General features: G+C 37.1%; 1 protein-coding gene across 2 annotated transcripts in view; it reads right to left on the reverse strand.

Moving 5' to 3' along the window:
• The window catches only part of LOC107099629 (transducin-like enhancer protein 1), a 36,450-nt gene extending 30,741 nt beyond the window's left edge, over positions 1-5,709 (reverse strand). For both annotated transcript variants that reach the window (XM_015397842.1, XM_015397841.1), the window contains exon 1: positions 5,542-5,709. The gene's annotated coding sequence lies outside the window, so the exon portion shown is untranslated. The remainder of the gene's footprint in view (positions 1-5,541) is intronic.
• Between the last annotated feature and the right edge of the window lie 5,494 nt (positions 5,710-11,203).

An 11,203-nucleotide genomic window follows, 5' to 3' on the forward strand; every position in this document is an offset into this window, starting at 1 on the left:
GATTTTAAATTTTTTTTTTCCTTCTGTCATCATGCTCTATCCAGAACTCCGAAAGTGTAAAGGTTTTAGTTTCACCTGCTTTAATTTCGAAAAAAAATCTTCTTAAAGGAACCTTTGGCTATCCAATTATTAATTGAGTAATCGGAAAAAAAATAATCAACAGATAAATCGATTTGCAAAATAATCGTTAGTTGCAGCCCTAGATGTGAAAATTGTGTAGCATTTGTTATTATTGTGTCATTTTTTTTATCATGTAAGTGGAGGGGGAAAAACAACATTTCCTTAAAAAAAAAAAAAGAAAAAAATGGGATCTGTTAGCCTGATGTCAAAATAATCTGTATTGGCACTGGCCATAAAACAAAAAGTTTTGAATAACTAGTTTAGACTTCAGTAATATTCACATCACATCTGGTTTAGTTCCCGTTCTACCGCGACAGAAGATCCTTCCTGTCTACACCCATCAACACCTTCAACTGGTTAAAATAAAAAAATAAAAAAAGACTACTGCAAAATGTAATTCCCTTTCGGATTAGTTAAGTATTTTTTAATGTAACTGAAGTTCAGACTGTACTGAATAATGCAGAAATTCTTCTTATAAGAATCAACAAAAGTAAAAAGTTCACTCCTATCCACGCCATCGGATTCACTCAAAAATAAACATAAATAACCAGAATAACATTAGCATTATATTTACCATATTTCTATTTTTTGGCTGTTTTACAGTGAATCTTTTCTGTAAACTTTGACTAAGGTAGACTATGGTAACAGCAAGTAAATTCTGAAGAGTAAAAAAAAAAAAAAGGTTTTTGAACAGTTTTTTTTTTGTTTGTTTTTTTTTTGCAATCTTTTAAACCTTTTAGGATCTAAGGTGTAAGAAAGAAAAATAATGACAGACCTCTGTACGCATTTCAGTTTTATACTAACATTTCCTATAAGGCTGCATTCATTAGTATTCATATTAAGTTGGCTTTATTTTTGTTTCATTTAAAACAAATAAAGAAAAAACCCATGGAGTGATCCTGGCTTGCCATTTCCCCTAAGGGCTCATTTTAATTAAACTGAAAATAAAACCTTGAATTAGCCTAGAGGAAACACACCTTAGGAGTTATTGAAACTGCACGCACAACTAGTTTTTCATGGCCAAAGTTAAGAGCTCACTTTAAAGAGAAACCTCTCTTAACTTTGTAACTGATGTAGCAGTTACTGTGAGTCTGATAGTGTATGAGGATATAAGGAAGGCAAACTTTATTTTATGTATGTAAAGATCAACATATAACTTATTATTTAGAATCAACAAAAAAAAAAAAGAACGTGAGAGCCCTGGAAGAGACCATTAGCTTGATTATGTCTTGCTAAAAGTTCTGAGCTTTATTTTTTAGTGTGATTTTCACAGATGAAAAAATAACTTTTGCTTAACATGATCTTAAACATGATCCTAAAATGACGCAGTCACTGCATCAGTAGCTGCAGCTGCCTTGTGCTATTTGGGATGAGAAGAGTGGAGGGGCTCTTTAGTGCTGAGTGGCAGCATATTAGAGGTAAGTGGAGAGCCTATCTGTCTCTACAGAGCGCGCACGCATAATGGTGCTCACAGTCACAAAGAACAACCTGTGTGTGTGTGTGTGTGTGTGTGTGTGTGGAGACCAAAAATTACAGTAATGAGGGCTCTGTCAGCAGCTCCTCCTGCTTCCCTTCAGTTTGCTGATTACAGCCTGTTTGTATAGTTAAAACACACAACCACCACATACTCCCACACTGAGGAGCAGTTGGCCCACCAGTGACCCTTTAATTAATTAACTCTTCTCTCTCTTTAGCCAAGTAGGGTGTTTTCTCCTTATTCCAAAAAACAGACATTTACCCACGGATGGGTTATGAACCTTACCACACACAGTGAGTTATAAACACAAAAACCTATGCAGCCCATCGACCATAATCCCACCACAATCCCTCTCTCTCTCCCTTCTGCTCTTAAATCCAACAGATCGGAATAACCTTCTCAGAAGCAAAAAAAAACCCAGCACTGCCATTTCAGGACAACATCTATTTGTGTGTTGAGATAATTGGAGGAGTCAGAGTACAATGCATACTAGAAGTGTGCCAGGATAGATTAGTGAGTCTATTTGTGTGGGCATTGGGGTCATGTTTTGCCTGCGGGGTGAATTGCGGCCATGTGGGTCCGATTACATGAAGGTGTAGTCTGCAATCAGAGATGCAGCTCTGTGCTGCAACCTGTTGGATTATACAAGGGCACCGCTAATCCTTCCAACTGCTTTTGGTCTTTTCCAAAATGGAAGCAAAGCTGAGCTCCATATAGTCATGGATGGCATACATTCAAGGGCTTTTAAGAGTTGCATCATTACGGAAAGAGGCAAGGGGTTTTATGGTACCGCTTGCCATTTTAAATCTTTGAGGGGGGTTACGACATAATGGAAGTTTTATGACCTCTGATCAGCGTGTGGCTAGAGACATGTTGACATGCATGACTGGCCTACTTAGTGATTGAGCACACAAGCATAAAAGACTTCAGTCTGCATTAAGCGATCCAATAAAACCATACCTGGTTCCCTCTAGTAATAAATGAACAGTTAAATATTCAGAGTAAAGTTTTCAGCAGCTTAATCAAAAAAAGGGAACATGTGGATAAGGCAAAAATATACAACAGATGAGCTCAGGCACAGCTTTATCCAAGGAAGTAACACAATTAGATAAAATAAAAGGACCTCTTTAACTTGCCACTAAAAGGCAAAGTAACTGCAGCACTGTTAGATGAACCCATTTCGATATTAATTTGGTTAAAAGGGCAGTATTTAAAGTATTAACTTCTAATGATGCATCATAAAAATCATCTGGGCATCAGGTGATGAGTTTTAGCCAGACCAGGTCGCAATTAGAACAACAGTCTTCATTGTTAAGGCTGATGCTGCTTTATAAATTTTTATTATTTTTTTTTATCACGGAGGAAAAGATGATATAAGCAAATACAGGCAAAGCTGTAGCTTTGTTTTTAAAAAGTTTTACAGCAATATCTGACTCTAATCCAACAGGACGAAGAAGCAGTTCTGAAAGTTTCCTTAACAATGAAAATGTGACTCTGCTACATGACCAGCAGAAGTCTTTAGAATTTAAGATTGGGGCTGGAAAATTAACTGCATTTACAATTTAATCTGTCTTTTAAAGATTGGAATTTCAAATTTGCAGATTTTTATTTATGTTACATTTAACAGGAGTAAGAGAGAGAATTTATCACTGCACCTGTTTAGGTAGCAGTAATAAAGCTAAAATGGGTTTAACTTTGTGGTTGTGCTTTATCTCTAAAGAAGGGGGGCGTGTGCAGACTCAAGTATTATAATAAAAAACGTTCGGGAATTTTAAAAATAGACTCTATACCAGTAAAACTTGTTTGTTAGCTACATTCTGCAACATAATCTCAACAAGGACTGATATTTAAATCAACATGCAATTCTCTTGAATTAACTATTTGATTAGAGATATAAAAAAAATATCAAATAACTTTTTTCTCATTAGATCTTTTGTACAGCATACATGTATAGCACATTGCTTGGGCTTAGTGTAGAGGAAAACCTACATAAAAAAACAAACAAAAAAATTAAAAATCACAGAATTTTTGGTGAAATTTAATTTAGACAAAAATTGCAGAAAAACCAATTGGTGAACACAGTCATCTTCTTTTTAGCTCAATTGGTCCTGAATGATAAAGAAGTCTGATCTTTATCTGATAAGTGAAGTGCAGCCAGGTCACACTGCGCACATCATTCTATCTAGTGAGGTAGTTACTCAGAGAAGACAAAGTAAGCCATTTTCAGCATCTGGGAGAGGAGCAGCAAAAAAGCCAATTAAAAGCAAAATATATTTTTGACAGGATGATATAGTCTGTTAATTTAGGCTGCTACAGTACGAGATAGAGTTACGTGCATGCACATCATTCTGCTCCTCTGACTTTACAGCATAGGAAAGCCATCTGTACCTTCTACACAATATTAATTCTTACCAACCTTGGGGACAATACAGCTATTTGGCAAAGGAGCATTCATCGAATACTAGCAAGGTTAAATGTTTAACAGCAAAGTTTCACATTTTTATCTTTTGAAAAGTCCACCTTTTGAGTAAAAGGTCCCTACACTATATAGGGAGAATTATGACTACAATATCTCTTTTAAAAAAAATAAGATGCTTAGATTATCTTTGTTTGATTTTAGGTTGGTAAAATCCTTTTAAACATTAACTACTCTGTCACAAATACCCTGTTATAAATGAATACAAGGAAGGACTGGTCTAAGGAGAAAGCTAAAAAGAAATGCATTGATCCTATTTATATAATTGGAAGAGAAATCCAAGTCATCTAAAATTAGCCTCAGTGCGTATACGCTTTCCAAGAAACACATATTGGTAGCCATCCACAAATCTCTGGGTAATCTGTAAGAGGCCCAATGCAGTAAAAGTTGACTATTAAGGATGTAGAAATACACTATAACATTGCTAAGGCAATATGACAAAAAAATTCATTCTGATCATATGAGAGCATTATGGTTTTTGCTTTTTAATATAGGAAATTACATTTTTATATTTAATGAAATAATAAACTAATAAATAACAACACTTTCTCTAGAAAAGTGAAGCAGCAAGGAACATGTTGTAATAACGATATGGGTAAAGGACATAATATAATCCTCTTCATAACATCAGCCACCTTTTGCTGTCAGTGTTGATTTTTTTTTTTCCAATCTTTTTAATATTTGACCAAAACAGCAGGACAGACCCTAAAAGATAACTCAGTATTGGCTGGGAAATACCAGATTGCTACGACTCCAACAAGCACAGCAGTTTGTATGAGAGGAAGCACCAGGTTGCAGTCGCTCTGTTTTGTGGAGTTAGACACTTGAGCTTGTGGAGAGCATAGAGTAGAGAAAAGAATGGGGAAAAAAAAAAAAAAAGAACCGGGCAGATGTAGCCGTGGGGGATAGAGGGGCTTTTTCGGACTCCGGGTGTGTGCACAAAAGAAGTTTGAAGTGGGATAGAAAGGGATTCTGGTCACCTAAAATCAAAGCAGGGCGAGAGGAGAGAAGTCGGGGGTGGGTACCCTATAAAGCTGTGCCAAGAAAACAGAGTGGAGGGGCTGAAGATACACAAGCAAACCAAATCCCCACATTCAAAAGCTTTCAGAGCACATTCCTTCACATCACGTAAACCATGCAGCCAGTATGCAGCAAAGACAACACAGGGATATAGTAGAGGCTGGGTGTGGGACCAAAGACAAGGTTGCAAAACCAGAAAGTTCAACTTAAACCAAATTTCAAACCAAGTAACAAAATGCAAATGTCTATCTGGGAAACAACCTTCTACCCCACCCACATCACTACTATCAGCAGTAGTGGCAAAATGTATTTGCCCAACTCTTTTGTTCAAGATTTGCCTTTCACATTCCACCTGCAATGCAAAACCACAAATATTCTCGTCCATCCAGGACACCAAGGTAGCAGAAAAGAACAGGGAAAAAAATCCTCTAATTTGCTACACACCCACCTGTGGTATTGTGTCTGCAGGAACTGAAACTCCTCCTTGATGCGGTCCAGAGTTTCTGGATAGGTTAGTTTCAGTGACTGGGGAGTCCCTGAGGCTGCTGCTGCTGCTGCCGCTGCTGCTGCCACCACTGAGGCTGAGGAACCCGGGGGTGGCTGAAGAGGCGCCTGAGAGGGTAAAGAAAAAAAAGAAAAAAGAAAGAAATCCAATTTATATTTGCTAATAAGAACCACGTATACATTTATAAATGCAGGGCAGTTGCCAAAAGGGAGTCATTGTTAGCATCTTCAAATCCAGTCAATAGCTGCCTGATAACACTTGAAGATGTTTTTCTGGAAAATGAAAAGTGGCAATAAAACAGCGAAGAAATGCAAAACATCATCTGGAAGGCATAAAATGTACTTGCCAACAATGCCACTGCAGATTAGTTAGCTATAGAGGGGCAGCCTAATGCAGATTTGGTCATTTCTCACAGAGACAGGCCTGAATAGGTCAGCAGTACTTGGATGCACATTTAGACTTCCCAGCCAAATGAACAGAGCTTATCTAAATCTGGAAAGAGTAGCATAGAACACAGTTGGAGGGGGGGTGGGGTAGATCGGTACGGGGATGCAAAGAAAAAGCATCTCATCTTTGCTAAACACCCACCCCCACCTCACTCCTGTAGATGGTCTCTCGTCTCTGCAGGGTGCACAGCAATTAGGAGAATACAACTGTAGGGGTAATGCTGCAAGACAGGCAGACAAAAGGGAGCTGAGAGACGGTCTAAGAGGGTGGTCGGAGCGGTCCGTCTGTCTGTCTGTCTGACTGTGTCAAAATAAGGCGAGAGCAAAGGCAAGCTGTTTCTGGGACAGCTGGCTCACAAGCTTGAGCGACATGTAACAAGATGATGGTGATCATTTACTCGACACATTCTATTGTTATATCATCTGATGTTACAACAATAGTAAGAATCAAAAGATAGAACCAGAAAAATGCTTCGTTCAGGATATTTTCAAACAATCCAAAAAGCAGCAACTCAGCAATTATTATAATGAACATCAAAGGACTAACGATTATACTACCAGATTCAGCATATTAAATTCACTCTTATAGCAGAAGTGTAGATTAATGTAAACTGTCCTAATTAAAAAAAACTTACATGAATAATGCTAAACTAGTGCCACGTTTAAAGAACAGCACTAACAATTTAAATTTCTCTTTATCAGGGAAGCATGTAAAAAAAAATACAGCCTCTATTTGGAAAAGTCATGTCATTTTTTTAAATTAAAGCAGCCAGGATATAACCGTTACAAGTGCCATACAAATACCAATGTCGTCATGCTGCAATGTGTCTCTGTAAGAGATTATTACTAAGTGACTTACTTCCCATCATCGGTTTTCAAAAACATCTTAGGAAATTATCTGCATTTTATTTTGGATTGTTGGAAAATATTCTGCATTTGTCAAATCAAAGTGTGTAAAATATCCTAATAATTTAAGTGACTGCTTCTTCTTTCAGATAAATATTTTAATTTGTTAAAATCTGTTATCTTTCTGAGGTAAACACTTGCATAATATTTAATTACCACTAAAAATGAAGAGGTCTTGGGAAGTGTTGGCATAGTGGGTTAGAGCAGTGCTTAGTGCTCAGGCCATTGCACTTTGAATCCTGAACTTCTGAGTTCAAGGCCCACTCCCACAGACTCCCACTCTGGGTCCCTGAGCAAAGACCCTTCACCCCCACACTGCTCCCCAGGCGCCGCACAATGTCAGCCCACTGCTCCCCAAGGGGATGGGTTAAATGCAGGGGGGTCATTTCGTTGCTCTGTACTTGTGACAGTGTAATGATAATAAACGCTGGGGGGGAAAAGTCATGGGTGCGAACAATGGTGTGATTTGTCATCATACAGCTACTTTAAATTGATGACAGTATTTGGTCACACAGTATTTGGTGACAACTAAGTAAGGAAAGAATAAAAATGAGCTATTATGTAATTATGCCACAAATGAAAAAAATTAGCTGACAGTTATTACATCCATACATAATCTGTATATTGGTTACACCAATACTGCCATGAAAGTATAGTAGCATCCCTAAAAAGATCTGAAAACCAAATCTCATGGCTGCCAAGGGCCAGATGAGCAAGATCAGAGTTCAGATGAGCTATAACGCTTAAATATAGAGAACCACAGAGAAAAAGGAATTGGATGTTACATTCATTTAAAGTGGCGGACATAAGATTCGCCTTTAGAGTGCCATTAGTGTAGCTTTTATGTATCCAAGTGCGGCTTAAGACAACAGTTCTATATTTACGTACTTATTACACAGTCAAAATCAATGACAGTATGGTGAATAAAATGTAAATTGACCGGAGGGATGACAAAACATGGCAGGGTAGAGTTTCTTCGGAAAGAAACCCGTTTCTTTTGGACAAGTGGAAGAAAGGCCAGGTAATAGATCATATATTGGAGAACTGAGATAGTTCTATTGAAAAGTCAACTCACTATATCCACCAGGCTACATAAGGAGAAATCTTTATGAGAATACACAAAGAGAGACAAATTAAGAATTTATATAATTTATTAATTTTATGTAATACACATCTATTAGTCACAAAACTTGCAAAGTTACAACTGTGTTGAAACACTGCAACTACACATATAGAACAGCAGCAATATAGCAGTAAAATACAGTTCAGTAGTCCAGCTCATTCTTGCCACATACCATTCGTAAACAGCGTACGAGTTTTGAAGCCTTTGCCACGACAAGAAGGTTCCTCAACTTTGTGTGAATCAGGGAAACTTGAGAAAATTTGTTTTATTTATTCTGCTGCTCCTGCTCCCAAACCACCCTGGTTTATAGATATTGAACCCCAGCTGAAGGTTATTACTGGATTTAGGCCTGCTTAAGGCAAAATATTCACCAAAAGAAACAAGGTTTTCCAGTAAATTTGACCTTCCAAGTTTCTTCTTAAAGAAACTGGAAAAAAACCGTTTCTTCCGGCTAGAAAAAAAACATGGAAACATTTGGAAACTGCCATCCAGAAGAAACTTCCAACCCTGGAACATGGTGCATTCAACACCCAAAAAAAAAAAAAAAAAAAAAAATTAAACTAAGCCTACTTTCACACTGCAAGCTTTAATACTTAATTCCAATTTTTTTTTTCTGTGAAATCAGATTCTGTTGCATGGTTGTTCACATTTCCCAATATGCGACTTGTATGTGGGAACTGCCTTCACACAACTGATGTGTCCTGTATGTGCGGTAAAGGATGCAATTAAGTCAAAAGCAAGTGTTCTCTGTGTTTAATGGAAGTAGTTATGGATGGTACTGCTGGAACACATCTTTCATTTCTTTCCCAACCTCAGCCAGTGCATACACTAAATATTTTCAAGAGAGTCGAAAATAAAAGACTCCTCTCTACATTATCGTCTGCCATAGTTGTCTTTCTTGCCGCTTCTGCGTAGCAAGATGCAGAATAGGAACTTTAATGATGCGCAGGTCGTTTTTGAAAAGATCAGAAATGTGTGTTGTTCAGACTGTCATGAAATGATAAGATACAGGTCGAATATGGGGAAAAAAATAAAATTGGTTTTGGGTCACTTAAGGGTGCTGTGTGAACTTAACCTGAGATGGAACATTGCTAGGATGATGTACTTGACAGAAGGACAGGAAAACCAATTCAGAACAAAGAGGAGCCCAAGGTATTATGGGTAGGGAAATGGATTTAAAGAGTAAAAGTATTACTAAAATTGATCAACAATAAGAACACTTTTTTTTTTTTTTTAATAAACAGGTTAGGAAAGAATGAAAAATGTCTTTGACAGGAGAAAAAAAAACAAGTTAGTAGAAGATTAGCAATGACCTCATTGTTCCCCTTTCTTTTTAACATGCTGCTCTCAATCTGTCTGCCAGATCCCCACCAAGAGTACTGGGAAACACACCCGTAATTTAACAATGCACATTTAGCCCCAACATTACACACACCCCGTCAATGCCTTCTCAAACCTGCTCACACATATGCAACCCTCATATCTGATAAGAAAACATGATAAAATACATCAACTCTCTTCTCATATTTTTTTCCCACAACACTGATGTGAACAATAAATCTATGGGCAAAAAGCAAAGAGCTTCATGGTTTTCACTTCCCTCTTTCCTCATGTATTTTGTAAATGATTTTTCCATTTTTAATAAAAAGATAATGGTTAAAAAATGTAATTATACATGAATAAAAATACAATAAAAACAGAATTGGATTTTGTTTTCTTCATTTCAAATTCTAAAAAAAATTATTTATGTTGAAGATGCAGAGGACTGCAAACCACTTCAAGCAAAGTCACTTGGTAACAATCCAGGCACCTAGCCCTTCAGCAGCACACATCAGCCCTTCCCTACCTCCTTATAACACGTGTTATTAGTCAGTGCCCACTTCTAATCTGGCAAACTACTGAGCTGCCTCCAAAGTGAGAGGTCAAGCCAATAAGATGACCTGATGACCTCAGGGGAATGGATCTGTGAAAAGAACCTCACCTGATAATCCAACAGCCAGTTATTCAGGCCCTCCAAGCTTGAAAGCAAACAAGAGAAACACCATCTGTGCACGAACAAACCTTAACCTGAAGGGAAATTACTGTTGAGAAAATAAGTCTTGTTGCAGTGCATAAACCTGAAAAATAAGCTTACCTAACTGGTTTTGACTGTAAAGAGGAGATTGTAAAGATAATTAATTTAGATCACAATATAAATCTCAAGCAGAACATGTCTATCACCTGCCCCACTTTGATTTATTCTGTTCAAATAAGCTAGCTAAGGAGGTTTTGCCTCAGTTGATACAGGTTGACTGTGTACCTATGGTAGAGTTTGTTATCCAATCAATCCTTGTTTACTAAAGTCCCATTATTCACCCACCTCCACCAAAGAGGCCAACATAAACTCCTTCCATGAACTTCTCTAAACATGAAATTAACTACACAAATCTCCTTTACTACCTTCACTGCCCCTGAGATGCATTAAGATACCCATTACTTTTAAATTGGCTTGTAGCCTGGTAACCGGTAAACTTCTTAATTTAGAAACGGCCATCAAGCTTTTTGAGCAAATATCAGAGTAATTAATCAGCATATATCAGCTTGCATTATCCTAAAAAGAGCAGAGTATTGAAAGCATATAACAATCTATAGAATAGCAGAGTTTATTTGAAAAATGCCACTACATTCATTAAGTATTTATTTGCTTTTCTCTCTTTAGATCATTTAAATAAACAAATTTGATCAATGTATTCATTTTTACCTTAAAAGGTATAGAGCAGGGTTAACCAATAAAAAAATCAGCGCAGTCTGAATAAAGAAAATTAACCACCAGTAAAGTCCGGAGACATTTTTAATTATAATCTGTTCCTCTAAACAGAATTTAACACTGAAATAAAATTAGGTTTTTATGCATCAATAAAAAAATAAAAAAAATTAGAAATTTTTTCCATTTTATAATTCATTTTTCTTTCTTTCCATCATGTGTAACATGGCTCCAGAGGGCTTTACAGTACAAACAGGCGCAAGTGAAATTAGACACTGCCGTCGGACAACATGATTTATTTTATAAATGTTTTAAATCAGGTTGGGTCCGGATTAGCCAGCAGGTGGTTCCGGATCTGGACCGCTGTGCGCTTATCCATGACCTCTG

Source organism: Cyprinodon variegatus, unplaced genomic scaffold (assembly GCF_000732505.1).
Source record: "Cyprinodon variegatus isolate N-32 unplaced genomic scaffold, C_variegatus-1.0 Scaffold890, whole genome shotgun sequence".
Lineage (NCBI taxonomy): Eukaryota > Metazoa > Chordata > Actinopteri > Cyprinodontiformes > Cyprinodontidae > Cyprinodon > Cyprinodon variegatus.